Source organism: Equus przewalskii, chromosome 21 (assembly GCF_037783145.1).
Source record: "Equus przewalskii isolate Varuska chromosome 21, EquPr2, whole genome shotgun sequence".
NCBI classification, from domain to species: Eukaryota; Metazoa; Chordata; class Mammalia; order Perissodactyla; family Equidae; genus Equus; species Equus przewalskii.
The window spans coordinates 26620356-26634027 of NC_091851.1; the positions used below are offsets into that span (position 1 = coordinate 26620356).

General features: G+C 47.4%; 1 protein-coding gene across 20 annotated transcripts in view; it reads left to right on the plus strand.

Moving 5' to 3' along the window:
* EPB41L1 (erythrocyte membrane protein band 4.1 like 1) overlaps positions 1 to 13672 on the plus strand; it is a 118242-nt gene that overhangs the window by 26349 nt on the left and 78221 nt on the right. For 2 of the 20 annotated variants that reach the window (XM_070588219.1, XM_070588224.1), the window contains exon 3: positions 2822 to 2912. The exons of the other annotated variants lie outside the window; for them this stretch is intronic. The gene's annotated coding sequence lies outside the window, so the exon portion shown is untranslated. The remainder of the gene's footprint in view (positions 1 to 2821; positions 2913 to 13672) is intronic. 20 annotated transcript variants of the gene reach the window in all.

A 13672-nucleotide genomic window follows, 5' to 3' on the forward strand; every position in this document is an offset into this window, starting at 1 on the left:
GCCACATACAATGATTCCAGTTAGAGCTCTGCTATTTTCTCTCCATCCTTGGGCGAGTCATAGCACACTGAGTGCCTCAGGTTCTGAATGGGTAAAATAAGGGCCACAACCCTTGCTTGCTTCCTGGGGATGGTGATAGGATCAGCTAACATCCTAGCAAGTATCCAGTCTCCCTTAGAAGTATTTTCTTCCTATAGTCTGACCTGCCCTTATCTGACTCAAGCAGAAGAACAGCATATACCTGGAGGTGGGGCTTACTCTAGATTCCCTCCTCACCCCCTATCCTGAGCCCATAATTGCCTGAGAACCAGGTTTTCTGAGCATCTCCATAAAGAGGTAGAGGGAGAATGAGAACCCGGGGGAAAGTCTCAGCTCTTGCTGCCTCCTCTTCCTCCTGACTTTCAGACCAACCCAGGGTCCAGATCAGGGGAAGGAGGGGAGGCAGGAAAGTTCCACCACTGCTGCAGCCCCACTGTGTGACACTGGCCAAATTGTGTCCTCTCGCTGGACCACATCTAACAGTAAAGAGTACAGATCATAGGTCCTGAGAAAATTCAAATTCTGACAATGTATAGATCAGAAAAAGAAATAAGAGTTAAAGAGGACATTCCCAGCCTGGGATGCGGGTAGAGGGAGAAGGAAAAGGGAATTAACATGTATTGAGCCAATGCTGTGCCAGTTACTTCACATACAATACGCACATTATCTATATTCTCAGGTCTCGTTTCCAAGTGGCAGAGTGATATTTGTAAAACACAAATTAGACCATGTCACTTAGTGTCTTTCCTCTGCCCTTAGAATAAACCCTAAACTCCTTACCATGGTCTGTAGGGCGCTGAATGAGCTCCCCTTTTCCAGTCATGTATTTCCCTATTAGCCATTTACTTCAGCTACAGGAAACTTCTCTCTGTTTATTTAACAAATTCTTCCCACCCTGGACCTTTACATGTGCTGTTCCCTCTGCTTAGAATTCTCTTTCCCTGGCTCTTTGCAGCCTTGGGTCTTTCTTGTCCTTTACGACTCAGCTTAATTAGACACCGCCCTCCCCTGCCCCCAACATTGCTCTCTACCTCCACCTCTTGATTCCTCATAGTGCTTATCTTAATTTGTAACCATTTGTCTTTTATTTTTAATGTCATGTTCACCCTTGAGTCCACATTGCATCACACATAGTGGGTAGTCAATAAGTATTTGTTAAATGAATGAATGAGTTTAAGGGAAACAAGAGTGCTAGTTGAGTGCCTGGCTTAGCACATAGTTCTTACTAGGTGCTCAGTAAACGGCAACTTTTAGTGAGAACTAACATGCAGGATGGTAAATACCCACCAATTGATTGTGTCTAGAGCACACATGTGTGGGGGCAGGGGATGCAGTGAGCAATTTAGGCTGAAAGGGTGAGCCAGTACCAGATGCTGACGGTTCCTGATGCTTGGCCAAAGAGTTTAGACGTCCTGAAAGTGGCTGGAAGTCATTGCTGGGTCACTAATGTAACTATGGAGCTCTGCTTCTGAGGTGTGGGCTCAGACACTTTGTGTACTTGGAGAAGCCATGCTTGGTGGTTGGGAGGAATGCAGGGTTGGTGGGCAAACTCAAAGAGGAACAGACTGGGCCCTCTCCAGAGGTGCTCTCTGAGGCAGGCTGTTCCCGAAGGCTCAGAAGGAAGGGGCTCTGTTGGGAACATGCTGTGTTTTCTGATTCCACATCACCACCTCACTGTTCCTGAGGGTAGAGGATTGGGGCCACCTGAGAGTCAGATGCTCGGATTTCTATTCTGGCTTCTCGCCTTATCAACCATGTGACTTCTGCCAGGCTCATTCACATCTCTGATTCCGTTTCTTTGTCTGTAAGCAGGCTGCGTTTAGTACTTGCCTCATAGGGTCTCAATGAAGACAATGAAGTAGTGCATGCAAAGGGCTTAGCAGACAGCCTGGTGCATACTGGGCACTCAGTAAAGGTGGTTGTCATGTTCATTCCACAGTGGGGGGTTCAGAAAAGGCATTCCAGGCAAAGGGAACCATAAGTACAAAGGAAAAAGTACAGAGGCATGACAGGAGGGTGCTTTGGAATGATGGGAGTTTGCTGTGTGTGTTGGGGACAGCAAGAAAAGAAAGTGGAGTGGCAGGCAGGCCCAGATCCTGTAGCATGTGTATATTGGGCCAGGAGCTGGAACTTGATCCGGGGGCAATGAGGACCACTGCAGAGTGTTGGGTTGGGGATGATGTGATCCCATTTCTGGCAGTGGGAGGATGGTTGGGCAGGCAAAGCTGGAGGCCCGAGACCAATGGGCAAGCTGTTGGTGTGGCCCTGGTGAGAAGTGGTGGGCCTAAACTCAGGTGTGTGGAAGTGGAGACGAGGGAATAGATTAGAGAGTGGCTGAAGAGAGACAGTGGACGGAGCGTGGGCCTGATGGGTGTGGGGAATGAAGGGGGAGGGGCAGCAGCCGCATCCTGGATGGCTTCAGGGTTTCTCCATAGGGTGACGGAGGGATTATAGAGCTGAAAGTGTAGCGAATCTGTGTGGGTTTTGATGTCAGTAGTGTGAATTTTCTGGGAATTGAGAAGCTTCCTGAGAAACCTCTCTTTTTGTTCTGACTCTCAGTGTGGAAAATTTTTCTAAAATCTCTGAGTGATTAACTCCTCCCCTAGTGATGAGAGAGCCCAGTGTGGGGACACTGCGCACACCTCCTCCCTGCCTGGCTGGGGACTGGGTAAGGGAGCGGGTGTTGTTTTCACCTGTAGGTGGCCAAAGCTGGGGAATTTATTTGGAAGCTGTTTTTGAGAGTCCACCGGTTTTCTTGTGATTTTCTTCCTTCTCTTCAAAGTGTGTAGAAAGAGACAATTCCAGTTAACGGAACGTGTTGTGTATTCCAAGGCTCTGGACCAGGGCTAGGCCACCTTTAAAAGTGGTATAAGGTAAGCTCCTGCCTGTCCCCCTCCCCATTATTCTTTTGGTGAGTGTAGACTGGGAGCTATTATTTCAGAGAACCCTAGGTCTTAGATTTTATACTTCATAGATGGGGAAAATGAGGCCCCGAGAGAAATCGAATGAGACCTGAATGCTCAGGTCCAATTGTGAATTAATGCCAGAGCTGGGCCTTGGCCAGGTGCCTCCCTTCCAGCTCCAGGCTTTTCTGAGTATTGCAGCTGGCACTACCTCTTAGAGGGGTGTGTGGGTGATGAACTGACGAACATCCACACAGGCCCCCGTCCTGACTCGAGGCACACACCTGGTGACAACAGACCCCCACAGACTGGGCAGGACTCAGTCATTGTCCTAAGCCCCCAACTCAGAAGCCCATGCATACCCCTCCTTCTCCTCTGAGATGGGCCCGGAGGAGTAGCTAGAGATTAGGGACTAAAACCAGAAGGATTGAACTGATTCCCTCGTTATGAGAAAAGAAGGGGAGAACCCCATCTGGATGGGGTGAATACAGTCCACATCCCTATTCCAGCTGATTGCTGTGCTCAGGAGAGGCTTTTGTCTGCGTTGCTAGGGGAACCAAAGTTTCTTCCTCCTTCAAGGGCTGTGATTGGCTCTTGGTAGAGCTTGAGCTTTGGTGAATGGAAGGGCCTCCCTCCTGCCTACATCTTCTATGGGGTGATAGATGAGAGCGAGGCTGGGGTCCCCATGGAAGCACTGCATTGGTTTCTGTGCTCTACCCCCTCAGTTCTAGAGGTGATGGGTCCCCTTGATCGTTCACTCATTCATTTATCCCAGGCAGCATCTGCTCTAGGCCCTTCATTCTTCTAGGTCCAGGAAAGCTAACCTAAGAGTCAGAGGACCTGCATTTGAATCCTGGCACAGCCACAGACTCACTCTTTGCATTGGGCGGGTCTCTTCCCCTCTCCGGGCCTCCGTTTCCCTACCTGTAAAAACAGAGGCATTGGAAAAAAAAAAAAAAAAAAAAAAAAAAACAGAGGCATTGGGCTAAACTCTCTGGTCCTTCCAGCTCTGACTTCCATGACCACACAGCTCAAATCTTCTACTTCTCCACCTCCTGTACTCCCAACTGGTCTCTTTTTGGGCTCTGACCATGTTCTCTCCTGTAGGAGTCCCTGTACGATGCAGGGCAGAATAGGGAGTTGCAACTGGCTTTTAGCATTGTTTCATTTTGTTTTTTTCCTAGGAAAGTTGTGTTCTTTGAAGCCTCTCCTAGAAGCCCCAAATCCTGCAGCCCCTCTTGTCTCATCCTTTCCAACTGGACTTAGGCTCAGAGTAATAAGCCAAAGAGGGCAAATGATAGATGCCCCATCTCTGCTCAGAGCAGTGCTGGGCAGCATCCAGAGCAGAGAGTGCTGGGCTGAGTGGGGCAGTTGGAAGAGCCCAGAGCTCAGCATTCCTGGGTTCCAGGCCTAACTTGGCCACACACTGGCTAGGTGACCTTGACAGGGCTGCTCAGCTTCAGTTTCCACATCTAAGACACAGGAATAATAATGTAAACTCACGGAGTATTGCGAGATTGAAGGAGATGACATGCCTGCCATACAGGAGGCATCAAGTTCCCTTCCCTGGTCTCTCCCCTAAAAAAGGCAGGGAGCTGGGGGAAGTCCAGATTGAGGAGGGCTTGAGGTGGCAGGACCTGTGATGCCATGTGACAAACCGTAGATGCTACTCCTTCCTGGCAGTGCCAAAAAGCAGAGAGAAAAGTGTTGCCTTGGGCGGGTGATGTCTGAGTGGAGGAGGCCATGTGTCAGAGCTAATGTTTGAATAATACTTTTAAGATCCTCCAGGGACCTCAAATGAGGATTTTTCAGATGAGCTGAAAATGGAGCAAAGTAATGAGGCTGAGCTCACTGGCGGAAAGAGGGCTTCCTAATTGGTACTGGCCTTGTCTTGGCTCAGCCACGCTCATTACCACAGGCTGACCGGGAGGATGGCCCCTACATTTGGGCTGTGGGCTGAAGTAAGAGATGTCAGTTTTCTTGGAATGGGGGTGTAATAGGGGACAGCTGGTAGTGACTCAGCCCTGCTTCTTGTTGACTCACTACCTTGAGGGTCAGAGGCGGCTTCTTAGGTCATCGACCTCCAGAGCTGGTATAGCTTTTAGCTCTGTGTCCCAGTCTCCATCCACCTCTGGGCTGTAGAAGCAGCAGCCCAGACTTGGCCACTACTGGTCATGGGTGTGGTGGAGGCAGGGATGCGACAGTGAAGTCAGATGGGAATTGCTGGGGGACCTTCCCTCCTGTGCTCAGGTTTGTCTGGGGTCCGTGATGAGGTGGGTGGAGAGAGGGAGGAAGAGGGTTCTCAGGAGAAGAAAGCAGACTGGCAGCTTGTGGGGGTGGGGAATACGTGTGAACGGGATGTGCCTCTGGGTGTGTTTGTGTGTCTGCTTACATCAAGGAGGCACAGAAGCTAAGGGACATGCCTCAAAGAGGCTGAGGAAGAGCCCAAGAAGCAAGTGTGTGTGTGTGTGTGTGCGCATGTGTGGAATGTGGGTCCCTGTGGAAACATAGGTGGTAGAATTGGTGAGTTATGGACCAAGAGAGCTTTATCTTGAAGACACGAGAAAATCCTGGCCAGGCTCTCCTATGGGAAGTCTCCTCTGTTTTGCTTCGGCTGGGATGGGAGTGCAGGCCGCGGGTGTGGTCCATCATTGTTTCTCCTGGGTGCCTGGTTTGCATTGGAAATGCTCCTCCTGGGGAAACTGGCCACGGTGGGGGCACTCTGAGACTCCTCAGTGGAGAATGTGTGGGAGTTGATGATTAGAGCCTTCTTGGCATCTGGGTTGCCTTGTGAACGCAGTTGGGGGCGTAGGGGTAAGTGTCGGGTCACCAGCGCCTCCCAAGGGTCCCCACTTCCTTCTCTTGCCTTGGTCTCCACAACTCCACACCCTTCTTCCCAGCTCTCCCACTGCCTCTCTGGCCTGCTCTCATTCTCCCGTTCCCTCTTCTCTCCTTGCCCACTCAGTGTGTGGGTTCTCAGGGCTCCATTGCTGTTATTGGTGTTTTTTAAATAATACTGTTTTTTTTTTTTTTAATTATGAAAGTAATAACACAGTACAGAGATTTTGGAAAACAGGAAGAGGAAAAAAATGACTGCTGGGTATTGTTGGGAGTTTGGCATGTTTCCTTCTAACTTTTTTTCCTCTGCTCTCTCCTTACGTAGCCATAATCCTCCCTAGTGCATCTTCAGTGCTGTCCTGCATTTTTCACTGAACGATGTATCCCAAGCTACCTTCTGTGTTGTTACAGAGGAGTACATTAAATCATGATCAGTTCACCTCTTTTCCTGTTGATGGACATCCAAGTTGTTTCCAGGTTTTGCCTTATGAAAACACTGCAATATATGTGGCATAAAGTGCCTTTTCTGTATTTCAGATGATGACTCTTAGGGTGGGGTCCCAGGAGGGGAATTCTGGGTCAAAGGCTGTGGATGCTTTCAGTAAATCTTGCCCACTTGAATCTTGCCTATTTTAGTGCCACTGCTGTGCCACTTTAAAGCCCCAGTGTCCAGGGTGAGGGGGCAAGAACTGTTTTTGATTCCTCTCAGGTATGAAGAGCCTGTTCCCTGTGTGTAGGGGCTGCTCTGGACCATCTTCTCCCCAGCCCCTCATTCACTCTAAACAACCCAAATTTAATTACCTTGTAGTTCTGAAGGTCAGAAGTCTGAAAGTGGGCCTTATGGGGCTAAAATCAAGGTGTTGACAGGGCTGCGTTCCTTCTAGAGGCTCCAGGGGAGAATCTGTACCTTGCTCTCTCTACTTTTAGAGGCTGCCCACATTCTTGGCTTGTGGCTCCCTTCTAGCAATGGCATCACTCCAACCTCTGCTTCTATCATCACACCTCTTTCTCTGACTCTCACTCCCCTGTTCCCCTCTTTCACTTACAAGGACCCTGTGATTACACTGGGCCCACTTGGATAATCCAGGATAATCTCCCCATCTCAAAATTCTTAGCCCAATCACACGTGCAAAGTCCCTTCTGCCATTTGAAGTAATGTATTCACAGATTCTAGGGACTAGGACATGGACATCATTGGGGGCCATTATTCTATCACAGTGGCCAATACAAGGGTCTTTCTAGATTAGTGGACCCCTGGGTACTGCTGGAATTGCACCACCAACCTCCATGATGAAGGAAGGGCCAGGGGAACCCAGATCTAATTATGCTGCGATTGGGAAGATGCATAAGAGTATTACCAGATTCTCTGTGATGGCGGGCCTCGAGGGGAAGCATGTACCCTGTGACAGTGTGACACAGGTGTTCCATGAGGCAAACATCAGAGAAAGTAACCCCTGGTTTTCAGGGTTAGGACCGGTTGGTGTGGACCCCACTTTGAGGCATTGCCACAGGAAGCCAAGCAGTCCTGTCCATCCACTGCCATCACTGCTGTGTGTATATGTTTGTGTGTGTGTTCACTCATCTGCGTCTCTGCAGCAATACTCTTGGGAGGGGCCAAGGAGCAACTCTTCAAAAAGGCCCTTTCTGTTCTTGTTCTAAGCAAAATAATTACACAAGTGACTAATTTTATCCATAATCCCATAATTACTTTATTATGTAGCTGATGAGAGGGCCCCAAGCTGCGCCTATGGTGCCGCTTTGGCTGTTGGCCCAGCTGGCCTGGTCTGCCAGCACAGAGCCCTGCCCTGCTTCTGGCCTGCACCTGCCGTGATGGCAAGGTTGTTCTAGTTCTGCTCTGGCTGAAGCCAACTACACTTTGGTATTTGGGGTCTGAAAGATCATCCTCCCTTTCCTCCAAATCCATGTACAAACACAGCTGCCTGGAGAGTAAGAGCTTATGCTTATGGAAATAAGTCAGTAGGAGTCAAGAGATCTGGATTCTAGTTGAACTCTCTCGTTAACCTTCTCCATGACCTTGAGCAAGTCATTTCCTCTGGGTCTCAATTCTGTAGCCTGTAAAATGGGGCCCTTGCCAGCTTTAACACTCCATGATTCCGTGAGGGGAGCTGAGGGAGCGAGAGCTTTTTGAGACTGAGCTGCTTTCTTCCTACCTGCTGGCAACATGCTCCAATCACAGCATTAAAGATAATAGTACGAACAATACACATCATTTATTGAGTACTTACTCCATAGCAAGCATTGGACCAGATCCTTTATTTATATTTTTCTCATTCTATACTGAAGCGACTATGTGAGGCAGGCTTTACAGAAGAGGAAACTGAAGCAGTGATGGGTAAAGTGACTCGCCCGCCAGGAAGTGGCAGAGCTAGGACTGTAACCTCCGCTCTTGGCTGCTGCCCTCCATTGTCTTCTTCTGATATATAAATAAGTGAAGGACCACTCAGCTAGGAAGTGGTGGAGCTGGGATTTGAACCCAGGGCTGTCTATCCTTGAAGTTCTTTCCCATAAGGCCATCCTTCCTGAATTAGGCTTGTAGGAGTGACTAAACCTCTTGAAATTTGAATATGTAAACTTAAATTCCATACAACAAAAAATAGGGATGGCAAATAAACCAGAAACTCTGCAGACCAGGTTGTTGGGTGGCCTAGGATTGTGGTCTAGCTTTGCCCCTGCTCACAGTGTGACCGTAAGCAGGTCCCCACTTCTCTCCAGGCCTTGGTGTTCCCATCTGTACGACGAGGGGTGAATTAGATGATCTCCCAGTGTCGATGCTCTCTGATTGTAGATCACCTGGCCTGGAAGGCACTGTGGGGCGGGAGTCAGCCCGTGGTGGAGGCCAGTGGGTAGGTGAGTTGGCAGCCCTGGTGGTTTGTATTATGTTCACCCCATGAAAACGGAGACTGCTTAGACTGCTTCCTGCTGAGTGTCTGCAGAACAACTTTCCCAGGCCGTGGAGTGGAGAACAGAGAGTGGAGGAGGTCATTTCCAGGATGTTCCTGCTGCTCCTGCACGGTTATTGCCCAGCCTTGACTCCAGAGCTCCTTCAGGGGTCTGGGCCTGGCCTCTCGCTCCAGAGACTGCCCTGGACTCAGCCACGGACAAGCAATGGCTGCAGCTCTGTCTGTGGGGGCTGCCTAGAGGCCTAAGAATGATGCATAATAAAAGTTACTGTATGTTTCTTAGCGTTCCTGCATGCAATGCACTTTTCTTGCAATGTTACATTTAATTCTTTTAAGACCGTATGACATAGGTGCTATGGTCATTCTCACTTAACAGGTGAGGAAACTGACACTCAGAATGTTCAGTGATTTTCTCCAGATCATACTGCTAGTGAGGGATAGAGTGAGATTTGAGATTCTTGACTCCAGAGCCCATGGTCTTGGCCTTATATATTGATATCCCATGGGCTGAGTCAGCTGGTTTTTGAATCCCTACTCTGTTTACTGTCTGTTTCCTCAGGCAAGTCACTTTCTCTATCTGAATTTTCATTTCTTTCTCCATAAAATGGGTATTTTAATACCTGCCTGTTAGGATTGTTTTAAAGATTGCTGAGATGATGATGTAGGACAGTGTCCAGTATGTGGTAGGTGGTCAATAAAGGCCTTTCACCATTTGCCCCACTCTCTCCTTCCCACTTCCCTCTACATACCTGAACTTGTGCCACCCTGGAGTGCTCCCCACACAGAGCTCATAGCTCAGGGCCTTTGCACATGCTTCTCTATCACCTGGAAGTTGCCATGTATACCTGTTATTCCTTCCTTCACTGTCTTCTGGGCTTTGATCCTTCCCTGTTTCCCTGTGGATTCTAGGAAGGGAAGAGAGATGAGGCCAGATTCTCCCACAGATCATCAGAACAGCTTTTCAGTGGGGGCAGAACTGAGAATAGAGAGCAGACCCTGAGTGTCCTGGACACGCAAATCCCTGCTGAAAATTTCCTCCATTTGAGCCTGATGGCTTTGAAAGGGTGTGCATGCAAATTGTGTGTCTCCCATTTGCATCACTCCGTTTCTATCTTAATATGGCCTCATTTTTCCAGTTCTTCCTATTTCTCTAGCTTCAGCTCTTACTCTTTTTTTTGGTTTTCTGTTGACACTTTTTTTTAATTAAAATTTTATCACGGTAATGTATGCATAGCATGAAATTTACCATCCTAACTTTTTTTTTTTTTGGTGAGGAAGATTGGCCCTGAGCTAACATCTGTTAGCAATCTTCCTCTTTTTTGCTTAAGGAAGATTGTCCCTGAGCTAACATCTGTGCCCATCTTCCTCTATCTTGTATGTGGGACATCACCTCAGCATGGCTTGATGAGTAGTGTGTAGGTCTGCGCCTGGGATCCAAACACACAAACCCTGGGCCACTGAAGCAGAGCATGCAAACTTAACCACTACCCCACCGGCCAGCCCCTGAGCCTAACTATTTTTAAGTGTACGGTTCAATAGTGTTACGTATGTTCACATTGTTGTGCAACCATCACCACATCCATCCCCAGAGACTTTTTGTCTTGTAAAACTGGAACTCTATACCCATTAAATGGTAACTTCCCACTCCTCTCTCCCCCCAGCCTCTGGAAACCACTGTTCTACTTTCTGTCTCTGTGAATTTGACTACTCTAGATAACTCATATAAGTGGAATCTTACAGTGTTTGTCCTTTTGTGACAGGCTCATTTCACTTAGCATAATGTCCTCAAGATTCACCCATGTTGTAGCATGTGTCAGAATGTTCTTCCTTTTTAAGACTGACTAATATTCCATTGTATGTATATACCACATTTTGTTTATCCATTCATCCTTTGTTGGACACTTGTGTTGCTTCTCCCTCTTGGCTATTGTGAATAATGCTATGAACGTGGATGTACAAATATCTCTCTAAGATCCTGCTTTCACTTCTTTTGGGTATATACCCAGAAGTGGAATTGCTAGATCATATGACTGACACTTTTTTTAAGCCACTATTTATTGTGTGCTTACTATGTGCCAGGAGACAGATTAAACACTTGACATATATTGCCTTATTCAATCCCTACATCCACTCTGTATCATAGGAGAATTATCCCGAGTTTGCAGCTGAGAAAATAAAAGCTCAGAGAGGTGAAGTTATTTGCTCAAAGTCTCCCAGCTAGGAAGCATTAGAGTGGAGATTAGAGCTCTGACCTGCAGCCAAAGTCCTTGACCATTATGCTGTACTGCCCCCCAGTGGCCTCTCTTTCTCCACCTGTCTATCAAATTTTTTGCCTCCGTTGGGTTGTTTCTCTCTCATTCATGCTCACATTGTCATTCTGTCTCCTGCCTTGTGTGTCTGCTCTCTGGAAACTTTGAGCAACTTGAGCAAAGGCCCTGTGACTGCTAGGAAGTTTTTGTGAGAGGCCTGTTTGCTTGCTAATCATAGTTCTCTGAATTTATAGCTGCCTCTCTCCCAGCAGTTGACAGGATGTCATTCTGCATCATGTGACTTGTGGATCCACAGAGAGCCTGCCCAATAGGGTCAGCTCCCTGGGGACAGGGGCACTGTACTCCCCAGCTCGGCAGTGTGGGAAGGGAAAGGGCCCAGCCAGTCAGACTGGGATTCTCCTGGCTCCCTGGTGTCCTAGCAACACAGGCAGAAAATTTTATAGAAAGATGGAGAAAGAAAGGCTACTAAGTGGGTTCCAGTACACTTGCCTTTTCCTGAACTTCAAAACTGTTAGAGCAGAATATCTGTAAGTGTGGGTGATTTTACTGATTTTGTAAGTTCAAGACAGACTTAAAATTTACATGCTCATCAGCCATATTTCTGTCATCCTTTTCTCTTTATTTTAACTTTTTTTATGGAAAATTTCAAACACACAGAAGAGTAGAGAATAGTATAATGAACTTCCATGAACCTATTGCTCAGTTTTGACAATTATCAACATATGGTCACAGCCCATCTATCCAACAAGGTGCAAGTTGAAACTTTTCATCATTTGCAGCTCAGTGCGTCGCACATAGTAGTTGCTGGCTGATTACAAATCTTTTCCCCTCTCTCAGTCTGTTTCCCCATCTATGTGGTAAGGGGGTAGGACCGGATGATTTCTAAGAGATGCAGTGTGGTGGAGTGGTCAGAGCATACACTTTGGTGTCAGACACACTTGTTCAAATTCTTGTGCTGCTATTCATTAGCTAGGAGCCTTTAGGCAAGTTACATCTCAGTTTCCTCATCTCTAAAATGGGGATACTAGCTCCTGCTTCTCAGGTGGGTGTTGAATAAAGAAAAAGTAGCTGTTTTGTTACTAGTACTTTTATTATTGCTATTTTTAGTATTAATATTCTAGTGGGAAGATTCTATGCATTTCAAAAATGCAAAAGTAAATTGGAATTGACTAGAATTCAAGCCCTAGGATTCAGCTTCTTTTTTCGTCCCAGTCAGCAGACAGTCAGAAGCTCAAGAAAAGGATAGTGCAGCCAAAGCCAGGGCCCCAAATGTGGAGCTGGGAGCAGGCCCAGAGTGGGGGCCATGCAGACTGATTTCATCTCGTTGTCTCCCTGCCCCTGCCACCTGTAGGTGCTATAACCCCATGAGAGGAGCCTGCTGGCTCCCTGCTCCCTCTGTGAGATGGGCCTGAGATGGAGGAGCCCAGAGGTGGAGAAAGTGGCGCTGCAGGCTGTCTCGTTGCTAGGAGACCTGAGGAGGCAGCAAGGACCCGTTGCCAGAGCTGGGAGGGAGTGACGGGCTGGTGCAGAGATGCAGGGCACGTGGCCCCAGATGGGCTTTTGTGGGGTTCTAGGCGGGGGACGGTGGTGTAGCAACTGTGAGCTCAGCTGGGAGGAGGGGCTCTGTAGCATATGTCTCCTTAGAACATGGGCTCAGGATAACCTGTTCAGTTCTTCTGTTTAACTACTTCGATGTCAAAGTCAGACCTGCACTTGAATCCTGACTCATGCGTGACCTTTGACAAGAGTTGTACTGCTATGCTTACTGGGCCTCAGTTTCCTCATCTGTGCAATAGGTATAGTAGTAATGCTTGCCTCACAAGCCGTTGTGAGCGTTAAGTGAAATGTGTATGATAAAGTACTGTATAAACAGGAAGACAAAGTGTCAATGTGGAGATTCACCACCGCTCTTATCTTTGTTATAGTAATTATTATTTCCCTTACTGTAAAGCAAAAGGATTGGACTCTCTCCATCTGGATGAGATTCCTGGACTGGGCGCTGGAGGAGGGGACTTTCACTGTGAAGGCCTGTGGCAGGGGACTGTGGGGAATGGCTGGATGGGCCCCCAATTGGTGAAACTCCAGGGGGCAACTGAGGAGGGCAACAAAGTTCAAAGCCAGAGGGAGAGTTGATAAGAGTGGTGGACGATCGGGTGGGGGCTCTGCTGAGGTTCCAGGAAGGGCTTTGAATGGTGCAGTCAAGAAGATGTGAGTGAGGGGAGGGTAATGGGCCTTTCTTGTTGCTTTTCTTATATAAATAATATATGTTCACACACATATACACACCAGAAAATGAACAACGAAACCAAACAAAACCCAAACAAGCACAAAAGAAATAATTCCACTGTCATAAAACAACTTCTGCAAACATTTTTTGTATACTTCCTGCCAGTTTTATTTTTTCTATGCATGCACAAACACATATTTTATAGAAATTGGATCATATGTTACATATACCAGTTTGCATCTGCTTTTTAAAATTCTGTATTAGGTTATGAACATTATTAGATAGAATCACATGGATCCACGACATTATGTTTTAATAGCAGGATAATATTTCAAGATATGTATGCATCACTATTTATATAATGTGCCCACTATTTTTGGACATTTATATTCCAATTTTCTGCTTCACTCTGGTATATAAGACAAGACTCTTGTATGTAACGGACGAATGTTCTTATAACTACATCTTTGTGAC